The 14,795-nt window shown below is 38.7% G+C and overlaps 1 protein-coding gene across 4 annotated transcripts in view; it reads left to right on the top strand.

Moving 5' to 3' along the window:
- SETBP1 (SET binding protein 1) overlaps window positions 1-14,795 on the top strand; it is a 262,561-nt gene that overhangs the window by 148,611 nt on the left and 99,155 nt on the right. The gene's annotated exons all lie outside the window — the stretch shown is intronic.

Below are 14,795 nucleotides of genomic sequence, written 5' to 3'. Positions count from 1 at the left end.
TCAAAGAGTGTAGGGAAAGTCTGTGGACTCTTTTTTTTTTTTTTTTTTTTTTTTTTTCCCACCCAAGACAGTGCTTGGCCGTTTTCTTTGTAATGAAGCTCATTAAAAAGTGCTTCTGTGCTCATACAGTGCTCAGTTTTGTGGGCTACCCCGCCTTCTTTAAATTACCTGTCTGCTCAGCATTAATCATTAATTGCTTTCTATGGAACATAGGCCTTCTGTGTAGACACTCATAGACACTCATAGAGGAACATAGCAGAAGTGGTCTTTTCTCTTGTTTAACACTGCCTCCCAAGGAACTGAAGGTATTGATTGATGCTTCTCATGTTTCCAGACACTGTCTGTGGTGGAAAAAAAGCTATGATATCCTAAAGTATCAGTTGTATAACATATCAGCAAATGCATCTCTTTAGTGAATTTGAAGCACCATTCTATTTTTTCAAGTGTCTCTTTCTATGTTGTCCGATAAAAAAAGATAGATAATCTGTATCACATATTTTTTCTCCTAATGTGATTGAGTTATGGCAATCACCATTTTCCTTTGCCCCTCTGAATTAGTGCAATAAAGTATATCACAATTGCAGTCACATTAGGACATGCTGGATGACTGTACCTTTATGATCACTTTTCATCTGTCCATAAGCATGTGGTAGTCATGGATGCTGATGATAGTCTTGTTTCAATAGGTCAGATGTAATTAAGCACTTTATAAACATGATTGATAAAATTAATGTATCTGGGTAGCCCTTGGCATTTAAAATCCTGTTCTATAGTCAAATGGTACTTAGATTGTGTCTGATTTTATAAGAGAAAAAAGAAAGATATGAGTATGTAAATAGGTCTGAATCACAATCGTCCAAAACAGGGCCTCTAAAGATCAGACTGGGATTTTGAAAAAATTAGAATTAAGTTTCTAATGACTTCACTAATTAAGATGCAGTGTGAAGCACCACTCATTCCTTGAATAAAATAAAATACATGTTCCAAAGATTTGCTCATGGAAATTTTAAAAGAATTTGCAGAAATACTATTCCTGTTTTCTAAGGAAAAATACCTTTGAACCAAGGCAAAATTTGGAAATAATTATTTGGAAATGATTTTTTTTTTAGATTACTGGCTTAAGAAGTTAGAACAGCAACTGGGAAAAGAAAAGATAAGAGTCCTGGAAATTTTGTAATCCTATATAGTTTAACAAATAAAACTTGTGCTGTGTCAGCATTGATTTCTTTATTTACCTTCAGAGATCACAAAATTTGATGGATTATGTAGATAAATGACCACATACTTCAAATGTCTCATCTGTGAAATGGGTATAATGGTACATTTGTCATTTATGATGTACTGTAAGGTTATTTGGGAAATGTGCTACGTAAAGACTAGATATTCTTGTAGGATACAGTTTTTTTATGTTTTGTTTTTGTGGGGTAATAGGGAATAGATGACCACATTGCCATAGAGAATATGAGAGGAATAGAGAGGAATAATTCAGCAGGGAAAAAAAAAAAAAGTAGGGGAAAACAGATCAAGAATTCTGTGCAAAAAGTAGCTGAATGTGATGGATGGTGGTTTAGCTACTTTTCATAGTGACAGATAAGTAATGAGGGTGAACTGCTGTGATAGTGTCTGGAAACAGAATAGATGACATTCTTAATAGGCTTAAATTGATTCTTAATAGTTCAGACCATCTGCCAAAACTGTGGAATAATAAAACTAGTACTTTTATTATGACCTTCATCTAAAGCACGCTAAACATTCTGGGAAGGTATGTGGGCATTTCTAAATCTACGTTTTGGTTGCATAGTTTGGGAAAAGTAATTTGCACAGTGTTTGATCAGCAGCATGATAGGTATAAAAGTGACCCCATTGAGGTTCCAGCTCTGTCTCACAGGTGCTTGAAAATTTCACCATCCATTTAAGCCAGATCTTAAAAAGATCCTGCATGTGCTTAAGAACATACATTAAAAATGCAATAATAACAACAACACTAATAATAATAATATCAACAACAATACTAATAAGAATGCTAACAATAATGCTAATAATAATGTTAGTGATAATAAGTGGTAGTACTGGTAGTATTAGGAAGAGTGTGTGTGTGTGTGTTTGTGCATGTCTACATTCAACAGTATTTTCTTATGCTGATTCTGATCAGGGTTCTTAGGTCATTGTATCATCCAGAATGTGGGTGGGCACCATTTATAACATATTGATCTGCTGCAGACATCCACAGTGATAACAAGATTCAATAAAGTTGCTGAATTCTTCCTTCAGGAGCATTATCCAGTTTGAAGCAGGAGAAATTAAACACACAGTTGCGATAAATATGCAGTGAAGAAAGTACTGTAAGATTAAGATACCAGAATCTAAGACCAGAAGAGATGTTTGTACTTAAGGATGTCTCCTGTTCACGTCCATTATGAAATAGCTTGAAAGACGTAAAATTGGCAGGAACCCTGTTGTTACTGGGTGATCTGGAAGCTGATCATAGAAACATGTTATCTGCTTGATATGATTTACTCCACCTAGCATCTGTGTATGGATGTGGGAGTTTTTTGTATGGATATGTTTTCAAGGATATTCTTCCACTTTGGCTGTAGTAGATGATGCCATGTGAAAATATAAATTTGTGTTGTAATTTTTATTATTTCACTGTGCAATGCAAGGTGCAGTTGGTTCCTCATCTGTAATAATATCAGTAGAGGCAATTGAATAAAGGGAACGCAGACCTCTGCATCAAATTACTCTTTCTAACACATTTGGTGTTCACGTAGTTCTGAATTTTTTGCTAGAGATATGAGTTTCTCCACTGCCTAGTTTCTATCTGCAAATGCCCATTTCATCAAATGTAGATATTTATTTGAGATTTGGTTACTGATATAGTGAAGACATCAATATTTATCTCGGTGATTGTATCTTGTTGACTGTTGCAGGACACACACGTAATGCCATGGACTGTAAGTGACTGTAACTTATTTTGGAGCTGGTGTAAAGAACACAAAAAATTTCTCCTTGGGTATAGTAAGGACACACTAAAAATAAAATTTCTGATATCCAACCTATATCTTGTTGCAGTAGATAAGAAACAATGTATGAGTGAAGGTGTCAGTGTTCTAATCAAAGTTTTGTGCTTGTAAGATACTGTAATAGATCAGGACAGAGAAAATCTGTTCACATGTCTGCTCTAGAGCCAAGTCAGTTACTTGTCCTCTCTGCCCCTTAGTTTCTCAAGTTCCCAAAGGGTGAGTAATAGTATTTACTTAACAAAAATTGACAAAAAAAATTTATTATTTGCAGTAGTCCTACAGATCCCTGAGAAGCCGGCTTTCTGCTAGTTGAGTACAAGTTTGTACAAAGATCATTATTTTTGAAAGGGAAGAAAGGCTGGAACACTTGGCCTTCATACCTGGTGATCTGAAACTGCATCTGTGCTTCCAGAGGGGAAATGCAGCAAACTTTTCAAAGTAGGATAGGGAAACGCAATTTTAACCAAGGGTGAATTAGAACCAGCAGTGTTTTTTACAGTCATAGTGGTTAATTGTTATAAAAATGGGCCAGGGGAACTGATGAATTGTTCATCTTTTGATGTCTTCAAGATTGAAGACCTCTCTGGAGGAAACGGTTTAGACACAAGTTATTGGGCCCAACAAAAGAGTTACTGGGTAAAAATTAAAGCTCTATGGCATATAAAAGATAGATGATCTATTAGTCCCTCGACGAGTGTGATTCATTTCACGCAACTTTAGATGTCTCAAGTTAGATGCCTAAGGCTGAACTGGTCATCCTGGGCTCCCCTTTTAGTCAGCAGTAAGACATAAGCATCTCCAGGGAGTAATCCATTTGACGTGCCTTAGATGCCTTTTTTAGTGTGACACAAATTGTCCTCTGGGGTACCTGTTCCTCTCCATTGATTTTCAAGAAGGCCTGTGGTGACTTTTTCACATTCAGGCATCTCAATTTTGGATGCCCGAGGTAAGTCTCATCCCTCTGTGGAACGCCTAGGAGTTGTGGAACAGTGGCCTGTAATTTATCATGCAGGGCCCTGTTCCATGGTATTATTTGCTTTGCATCATTTTTGAGTCAGTTACTGCTTAACTCGTATCCCCTTATTGCTGAAATACTATATAAGGAGGACCTAAGAACATTACACTCATTTCTTTAGGGCCACAAGTGCAGGTAAAGGAGGGCCACATCCTTCTCTGAGTTACTCTGGTATACATTCACGGTGATCTCAGGGTTTTGGTGGAATTGCCATGCCTTGCATCTTAAGAATAGAATCAAGAAGTTAAAGCACCATTTTGAAATGATTAATCCAACTGTCACAGCTATTTTACTTTTTCTGTGTAAGCAATGGTTGGATGAAGGGCAGATCTGGAAAAAAATGCCATACATCACAGAGCATTTATAAAACAAATTCTTGTTGAGCGTTTGGAGACAGTGTTAAAGACACTTTCATCTCTTTTCTTCCTGATCTGCAGTCTTCCTGGCACTGCTCCAACTTCACATCATCACTTGGTGTTACTTGGTTTAGACCTCTGCCTCTTTCTTACCTCATTAACAGTGGACTCCTGTGTAGTGTATCCAAATTCCTCGAGTCTAGCCCTGTTGCTCAAGATGACAAGCCTGTCATCACACTAGAAGTGTGCTCCAAGCCACTTGGAGTGATGTACAGCTCACATCTGAGGTGAGCAGCTCTGATGTTTAACGTATGAGCATAGCCATCTCAAATGTTTTTTCTTGTCAAGGAAGTGATGGGTACACCTAGCAGGTTCCTCAGCACAGGAAATCTCCTGTGAACTTTCTAGAGACAAAAGGGAGATATGTCCTACATGCCTCAGTCCTGTTCCCACTTCAAGAAATCTTGGATTGGCAGTGTTGGTTGACCTTGGACTTCATGCTGTCTAGGAAGCTTTATAGTGCATCAGTGAGTAGATAGCTGAATCCCAAGGCAGACTGAGTTTATCACTCTTTCTATAATTGCAGAGAAATTTAGTATGGCTGAACAGCAGGTCTAAGTCCCTGCCAGTTGCCTGTTACCAGACTATCTTCTCCTCACCCCTTATCTCCCTGGATAGTTACTCTTGAGCATCCAGCAGCTGCTGCTGTCCACCTAAGCAATGGCAGAGCAAGCCTGGCATATCTCACTGGTTTGGATAAATTTGAATTTTAGAAGCTCTGTGAAGTAGAGGGGCTGTGTAAACATGTGTCATTGCAGACGTCTTGCCCAGACTGGGTCTCTGCACCACTGATCCTGAAGATAGCAATATGCCGCCTGTATCACCGTGCACAAACAGCCTGATACGTGGAGGAGCAGTAATGGTGCAACCAGATGGCACAGGAAAGGATGGGATTGTCATTACAACACGGTTCTTTTTGATTCCTTGCCTGTGCAGTTTGCAGGCTCCCATGATACCACACCACAGGCTGCTCAGCCATTCTTTGGTTCCCGCTCACTGCTGCAGAGAAATCCGATCCACCACAGTTGTGGGGGACATGATACTCTTGCCACATCCAGCTGTTGCTGACACGATGGTATGCACGTTGCCTCAGCCAGTGGTGAATTTTCTGTCTGTGGCAGCTCCTCCCTGAGTGCCCGTGGTAATACAGTGGTTGAGGTGAGTGCTAACCTGCTGCTCCTCTTGGAGGAACAAATCTTGCTGTGACAGACATTTCCGTGCAAAGGTTGTCCCTGGGGGGAGATTACTGTGCACTGAGCTGAACTGTGGATACAGAGGAAACTTTGCACTTTTGGAGCTTACACATGCTTACCCCTTGTAAAAATTCACTGTCCCATTAATCAGAGGCCTTTTAGTGTGGTTTTCTCTCCCTCGTGATGCACTTCAGCTGACGTCAGCAGGAGCTTCACTTGTAGCACAGGTACAGAAATTGCCTAAGGGGCCTCTCCAGCAGGAAATAAACATCTGAAGCTGTTAGGGTGACCCATGAAACCTTGGCCCTGAAGTGACATTTGGTTTTCTCACTTTGCCAGACCTCATTTTGGTCTGATAGATTATAAGATGTGCAGAAACATCTTTATATTTGTGACCCTACATTGTTAGTTCTATTTTTTCTTTCTCCTCCCCAAAAAGTTTGTTTTCTGTTTTGTTGGGTATTTTTTTTTTTTTTTAATTTTTGTTTTGTTTCTTTTTTGAACAAATTTTTAGCCATTGAGATTGTACCCTTCTTACACCCAAAGGGACAACTGTAAACAGTCAGATTCATTAGCTGGCTTGAGGATACCAAAGTGTGTGAGCAAGCAGACCACACCTCTTCAAGAAGCAGTCCAAGAAGTTGATACCACAGAGATAATGACTTCCTCATAGAGACATCAACACCCTCAGGGAGACACAGCACCATTCAGATTTCTTTGTGACTTGACATACTTTCTCACTGCTAAACTGCTTTTCTGATGCAGGTGCAGAATTGCTCTTATACTATGGGAAACATGTACTAAGATATAATAGCTTTTATTCCATGATGCTGCATATGTCCTGTGAAGTGCTAACCTCATCTGGGAAGAGGCAGAACATCTTCCATAGTCCAGGAAGTGTTTAACACTGGCTCATAATTCTCAGCTGAGCACCTTAGATCCAGACCCTCTGCTGCACCTAGAAGATAGATCTGGGAACAGTGGCAGAGAAACAGGAAATATTCTATTTCATGACTAAAAGGATGGTTTCGTATTCAGAAAGTTAATGTTTATAATGAGGATATAATCACTTTTCTGTTATTGCTAATGAAAGCTGAATTCAGCAGAAGCTGTCTTTCAGTCACTCAGAAAAGCTTCATAGATACTAATATTGGATAAATGAGGGGTTTTTTTAACACTTAAGATGTATTAAACATTGGAACATAGGTACTGTTACACCAGTCAAGGTCTTATTATTGTCTTATTATAAGCTTTCAGTTACTGACTAGAGCCAACTCCAGATTCTTCAAAAGAGCATGCAAGAAACAACATAGTAGACAATAATTGTAGTTATAATTTGCTCATAAGAGAAATAGCTTCCTAGCCACTGCCCCCCTCAGTGCTTGGCTTATATCCTGAGACTTGACAGTTCATATCTTAGGAGGCATACATATTTTATTTAAAGTGATAACAATATGCAAAAGGAGGAACTGGAATGTGGGATGTCTGAATGAGATTTCAGGATTATCCCCTGATGGGATGGGTGACACTGAGCAAATGACATCACCTTTCTGTGCTTCCATTTCCTCACCTAAATGCCATCAAAAGTCTTGACGCTCCTGAGCTTCCTGAGCTCTGTGAGCTAAAATTGCAACAGAAGAGCAAGGGAAGGTTAAGTAAAAAATGAGACTTGTATAAATGTGAGTAATTATTATTAAGAGTGCCTAGGATAGTGAGAAGTTAAGCGAGTTCAAGAGAACACAATGTGCTGTTCTCTTTTTTGTGTACTCCAGGCACTTGGCAGTGCTTGCATGCAAACTGATGGGTGTGCAATCAATTTGGCTGTTTCCCCTGTGCAGTCTCTTTGGTGCAAACTGTCCACTTATTTGCATGGATCCTTCACTCAGCAGGGAGAGAAGTACACTGGTAACTGAAAGACAAAAAAAACCCCAAACCAACAATTCCCCAGGCAGTCACTTCTGATCATGTTATTCGCTGTTAATAGTTTAAAAAGAGGAACACAGAAGTACAAACAGAAAGGCCTTGTTCTGTTCATCTTCCTGCAGCCAGCTTGAGAAACTGCCTGCCGTCCTTCCTTTGCAATGAGCAAGGTAGGAAACAAATGACATCTGAAGATAAAGAAGTGGGTTGCTCACCCCAGATTTTGTTTGAGGATCACCTTGCAGTTCTCTGAAGTTCAGAGATGTTTTTATTATTCCTCTTCTAACCATCTTTCCCCACCCCCCCTACCCTCCCCTTAAGCTAAATGACAAGTTATGAAACTTTGTGGGTTTGTTGCTCTTAATGTGAGCACTGAAAAATGGTGACAGAGCCTTCCCTCCTCCTGCTCCCAGCTCCCTCCCTGTCAGCTGCTGCAGCTCTTCAGAGTGTTTACTACCAGCTTTCAGAACATGTTGGTTTCCATTCTCAGACCTTCTTTTGTCTTTTCTTGCAGCTCTTTTGCTTTGCACCGTGGTCAGTGTTTGCAGAGTAGATCATAACCCACCTCTAAACTCTCTCTTCTCCCTCCTTGCCTCTGGAAAGGTCACAGAGCTGCTGGGGTTTCTGCGCTCATGCTGGGAGATACTGGGAGGGAGAAAGGTAAAGCATTAACAGAGGGGTGAAACAAACTGTGGAGTAGCAGACTTGAGTCCTACACCTTGTCAGAGGGCAGGAGATTCAAACTGAGCCTTGGAGATCTTGGCAGATGTTCTTAGGGAGGTAGTGGATGAATGTTGCAATGCAATTAAAAGCACCTTCTTACTGTTTGAAATGGGAAAGGAAGAGGTCATGCTGGAGGCACAGTGTTCGGTTTTGGGAGTTCTTTTGGCTTGATTTTAATGAGGTGGAGAAACTCAGTGGAGAGAAATATTCATTCTATTTTTATTTTTTATTTTCTGTATTTATTTCAAAATAACTTAAATTGCCTTGCCCCTGTTGTGAAAGGCCACGAGCACTCAGGTGCCACTTGAGAAAGGATTGCTCACAGTCTTCTTCATTTGTATACCAAAAAGATAATATTTGCATGTATGATCTCTTCTGGGCAAGGAACTACACACTCAAAAGTACAAACAAGATTTCATAAAATAAGATTTTCCTTGTCAGAAGTCACAATTGGACAAAAAAAACCCAAAAAGACAAAAAACAAAACAAAACAAAAAAAAAACCAAACAACAGCAAAAAAAGAGAGCCTAGGCAAAGCACAAAGTGAAGTCTTGCCTTAATTTAGAGTTTCCAGAATTAGATTTCAACCCACTCCCAGAGGAATTGCTGCACCTAGAGAAAGGACAGGGTGCTTCCAACAGCTGCCAGGGTGGTATTAAATAGAAAGTGCTTCTGCATCAGCATGGCCTGAGTGTAGTTTCCTTTGGAAAGTTCCACTGTAAATTCAGCAGCCCTCACAAAATTAACTGTTGCGAGAATTAAGTGTTTTCTTCCTCCATGCACTGTTGTCTGAACAAAACACAAGTGTCTGTACATTTTTATTTTTTCCCTTTGAGTGGAAACTTCTGGGAGGGAGTGTTCCTTTTGTACTGCATTTCAGGTGAGAAATTCACCTGCAGTCCTCCTCAGACACTGCAGATACAAAATAGCCCAAAGAATTATTCTTATGTTTTGGGATAGTTCAGTCATTTGAAGTAATTTTGCTAGAGTGGTTTTCCCTTTTCAGAATGCTTTCTAAGTGCTGTCTTGCATTTTACAGTCCCAGTCAGGAAAAGTGCATATGGAATAACTCAGTAAGTTTTTTCTTGTAGTTTGTAAGATGCTACAAAATCTAATAAAAATATAATAGAAATGTTGAATACCCATTATGCTCTTAAAACCTCCTTAAAAGATGATAAAGAGGCAATAAAACATTTAATTCAATATCATCTTGAATATATACATGTGGTCTGCTGTTTCAGCATATAAAACTGTTTAGAAACTCAGGTTGAGCCACAATAGTAATTAAGTATTATAAATCTATAATATATATATATATGTGTGTGTATATATATATATATGTATCTGTAGAAGCCCACACAAAAAAAGAAAAAGCAGGAAATCAAAAAGACAGTAAGAGGAGGAATATCACCATATGGATTTATAATACTGACTTTCTTGGCCTTGGCCTTCAGTTTTCACTTGCTGGCAGTATTGCTCTCTTCTGAATGCTACATATTCTATGTGATCAATAATAAAGTGGTGTGCTGTTAAAAAACATGACATGCCAGGATCCAGGTACTCCCTTCAGATTAGTTGTGACAGCATAAGACATGAAATATAAGCATCTGAAAGTCTGGTTAATCCCCTTGGATATTCCCAAAGAGGCAAACAAAAGAAAAACAAAACCCAAAAGAAAGCCTTTATCAGTAGTCCCAGGAGATAAGGTCTTATCCTAAAAACAGTGACCACTGTAACCCAGTCCATGAATCATGGCACTTAAGCCTGAAGAGTCACATTCCATGTTGACACAGACCTTCAGTAGTCACATTAAATGTAATGGGGTTGCACAAGATGTAAATCACTGTAAAATATGAGCCCTGATCTAATTCTCTGAGATTAATACAAAGCCATTGTTTCTTATCTATTTCCCCTCAAAAATCCTATTAAAACAGAATTTTTTAACAGAATTAAAACTGAAGAATGCAAATTATTTTATTAATCAGCAGTCTTCAAAGAAAAGCTGTTGTTAGCTCTTTATGAATTTTCTCTAGACTTTAAAAGACAGGAAGAGGTTTATTGAGACTTTAAGTCAGCACTGTTTTTTACTGGATAAGGTGCTCATGACTGGACATATTTGAGCAGGGAACCAAATAAGCAAGTACAATGTGTGTGTCTATTAGAGCATACTGGAAAGTACCATAAATATTGTGGTGAGGAACTAGTGGTCCATTGCATTATTTCTGTGGTAATTAGAAGGTAAATGACCCTTCTGATGGTAAAAAATGATTAAGCTTGTAAATAACAAGTAGGGGCTATTGTACCTATTGCAGGAGGGTGGCTTGAATAACCTGAAAAATCCTTCCAAATGTAGTATTTATGTCTCAGAGAGTGGTACATTTTGGTCCACTAACAAGAAAGTATATCACTAGTAGTTGCAACAACCTGTATATGTGTCTCTGTATGACAAATAGGAACAAAATGCAGTACATCTGCTTCTCTTTGTCTTTTTGTTACTTCATCTACTGTCCCTAGAAAGAACTCTTTGTACCTACCAAGCACCAACCATTAAAAAAAAAAAAAAAATAAAAAAAAATAAAATATAGAGAAATGCCCTCTAGGGTATGACCATCTCGGTAATACACCCATAGATGTAAAATTTCAATGAGCCTCATTCTGCCTTGCATGAATGAGACTTTTAAAAACATATTAAACTGTCATGGAGTTTACATTTTGGGTTTTTGTAATGGATCACAAAGTTAAGGGCTCTGTAACACTACCTAGAGGGTAATATACATTCCACACTTCCATACAAATTATGTCTAAAGATAATATGGTGGATTTTTTTTTTCTGTGCAGAAGGTTGCCCTAGGTCATCACTGAAGACATCAAATATCAAACCATCACATTTTTCCCTTGCTGAGCCCTTCATAAATGACCACATGGTAACTGAGTCACATGGTATTATGGGGATGGTGGGTCAGATATCCCTGTGGTACTGAAAAAGCACTGAACATCCTCAGAGCTGTTTCAAACAGTCCAAAAATAGTTCATCTGTAACATGGCTTGATAATCAGAGTACGGGTGCTGGGTGGTGGTTTACAGATTTCATCAGTATGTATCTGGGATGACTTGCATAACTGATTCATGGCCTCATCGCCCATGATTAATGCCCTATAAAGTTACAGGAATGAAGACCTCTCACAGGCACCCAGTGAAGCAGAAGCCCTACAGAAAAGAGCACTATGTGACCATGTAATTAAAGTCTGTGCTATTAATCTGTTTGCAGAAATGGACAGGGCTGAGGTCACATTTGCAAACTCACTGAGTTGTGAGATATTTCATGTTCTTGTCTTTGCTAGTGTAATGGTTTTATTACAAGTTTTTTATGTTATTTATTACATATACTCATTATATAACTTGTATAAACCAATGAAGTTACTTACATGTTCACAGGCATAAAGATCTGTGGCAATATTGAAAGGTAATACAGAGCTCCTCATGTATGCTAATTTGGTCTTCTTGTATGTGTGATATTATTTCAACTACTTTTATGATGGTTTTGCCCTTTACCTGCAGTCCTTGGGGGCAAGGGGTGAAAGCAGCTAATTAAGTTAAATGTATGTGTCTCCATTGTACTCAGTGTGAAAAGACCTGAACTAAACCAGCCCCTTGTTGTGATAGGCACAAAGAGAGACAAGTCCCAGTCCTCAGAGCTTATAAAATGAAGTCAGAACACAGATATGCAACAAGAGAATGAAAGAATTATTGTTTCATTGCTTTTAGGACAGAAAGCCACAACAACTGGGACAGCATTTTACAAATTCTCAACATCTTACAAAAATGTTTTTTCATCCTTAGACTCCAGCCATGGCCCATGGACTTCTGCAGAACAAGTTAGGTTTCTCATTAGCTTAAACACCCTATGGCAATGTCTTTTTCCCTCTTACTGACCAATGAAATACTCCTGGTTCCTAAACTAGGCATCTCAACTAGGGAGTGAGCACAGAACCTATCAAATCCACTCCTAAGTACCTAAGGAGGAGCTGACCTCTTCTCAGGTAACCTCTTGGCAGGTAATGATCAAGTTCATTGTTCAAAGTCACAGAGGGAGTGAGAGCTTAAGAGGAAATAAAAGTTCTTCTAAATGCCTATTCAATTCCTCAATCACAAAACCTTCTTTTGTCTGAATAAGTTTTCTCTTGTCCTTTGGACTTGATTTTCCAATAGGTTAAATATGCTCCTTTATCAATACTTTTAACAGCACTTCTCAGTAGTAAATCCACTCTGAGTGGGAGCAACAGTTCTTAATGGAGATTAATGGACAGTTCAGTGGATTCTTAATGGAGGTTTCTTCATTTTCCTTTGACGAGGAGGGTGATAGCTAACATATGACTGCTTTAAACTTTTAAGTATTTGAAGTATTGCAAGTACATGAATTAAGGTGGGGAAGGGACAGTGGAAGTGAGAAGAAAGCTGCACACTGGCTTAACAGACAAGAGGCTCTTCTCTGATTTCAGATAGGTCCAAAGAACTGTCCTAGTATACTCGGAAGAAAGGCTAATCCCTGGGATCATTATATTCACAATCCTGCCTTGTGATCTTTATAAATCTCTCTCTGAACACAGAGGATGGCTATCCTAGTGGGATTGTCAAAACGCTTTTTTTGTATGAGTGCTTGGTTCAAAAGGAAAAAGCACTGTAAAGTATCCATGAAGATGCAACCATCTGAAGCTTTGCCTTATGAAAGATTAATTTGCATCTTAATTTGCATTTTTTTTTTTTTTTTAGTCCCTCACAAATGCTGGTTTTAATAGCTTATGTTTTAAATGTGTACCATTTAATTATTTATGTACCCTGAGCTGTATTTTCTGTGTTTGGAACTTTTGCCATGGCACTAACCTTTTATTTCACACCACTAAAAGCCCACACTACACTATGTAGAAAACACGATCTAAGAGTCCCCTTGAATATGAACACAGCAAGTGTGTAAGGCCTGTTTAAAGACGTGTGTTTGCTTGATTGCTTTGACTTGTTATTCAAGGAGTAAAGCAAACTTAGAATCATCCTGCTGAAATAATTTCAGGCCAAGTCTGGAAGTCAGAGCATTTGCTCTGGCTGGCATTTTGGCCTCTCCTCTATGTTTCTGTGCCTTCTCTTTTCTCCATCCCACATTTATTACTTGAGTGAAATATCTTTTTTTCTGTGTCTAGGTTGTTTGATGTTGGTTTCTTTTTTGGTTTTTGTTTGGTTTGGGTCTTGTACTATGGTTATGACAAATGGTGTCTACTCCTGTTTTGAATGTTCAGGTAATGATGGTGTAAATAATGAGAAGCCTCCTCAGGGTGGCCTTGCATGAGCATGGAGGCTGGACAAGATGACCTCTGGAGGTCCCTTCCAAGCTTAACCAGTCTGTGATTCTGTGAATAAATGCAATTGCAATTAATTTTTAAATTTTTAAAATAAAGTATAGAATTTAAAGCTTTGATTCCTAGCTCCTATGTGGTAAGTAGGCCTTAGTTACCTGTCCTTGGTCACAGCATTTAACATCTTACGTCTTCTCCTACTGGGGAAATCAAAACAAACATACCACATCATCCTTAGTGCAGAAGGTTGGGGTGGTTTTTGTGTGGCTTTCCTATCTCCTTACAAATTTTTAAAGTCCCAGTTGTTGTAGAAGTGGAAAAATTACTAAAAATGAAAAACTTACTATATGCAAGGTCTTAATTACAACTTTAAAAAATTATCGTCTGATGGGTTTGCTAATGCATGTCTCTCAAAAATGAAGCACTTGACTCCAAGCAAAAGAACAAGGTGAGAAGAATTGCAAGACTCTGGAGCATTGCTAACAAGTCTCATGCTCTCTAGAGTTGATTGTTGCTGAAGGCATCAGTAATGCAAACATATGCCATGCCCTGGGTTAAAGTGCCTACATTCTAAGGAGAGGAGATCAGGAGTGGGATCTTACCTATGTTAGACTTGCAAACGTGGGGTTATACTGACATTGAAGCAATGGTCCAGCATCTCAGTGTAGTTATTGAAACCCACCCTTGCCCAATGTGACAAAACCTTTTTTTTCCCCCAACTGAAATTTCTCAATGCCATATCAGAATACCCTTGCTTTTATGATGTTCAATGAAGTTATGCAAATGGCAGAAACTCTGGGATTACTGAGGAAATATGGAAGGGAAAAATGGGAAAGAGATAGACAAACCACCTCAATGGCTCTCTCCTTATCACTGCATAATTATCACCTGTAGCATTTTCTCCATTCCCTATTATTTTGTCTAGTCCTCCGTGTTCATAAAAGGAATTTCCTATTGCATTCATAGGCTGTCCTATAACTTAATACATCTCACTGTCAACAGGTTCTAATATTAAGCCTGAATTTCCTTCCATTTCACCCCTTTCCTCCCATTTGTGTTGTGAAAAGCCACCCCCCTCTTCAGCTGTTGATAGCACCATTTTGGGACTGAGAAAGGGAGTTTTGCTCAGCCTTTTGGCATTTAGTGGACTCTGTTTCACA

Source organism: Heliangelus exortis, chromosome Z (assembly GCF_036169615.1).
Source record: "Heliangelus exortis chromosome Z, bHelExo1.hap1, whole genome shotgun sequence".
In the NCBI taxonomy this organism is placed as follows: Eukaryota; Metazoa; Chordata; class Aves; order Apodiformes; family Trochilidae; genus Heliangelus; species Heliangelus exortis.
The sequence above is the reverse complement of the archived record's forward strand: the minus strand, read 5'-3'. Positions and strand labels throughout refer to the sequence as shown.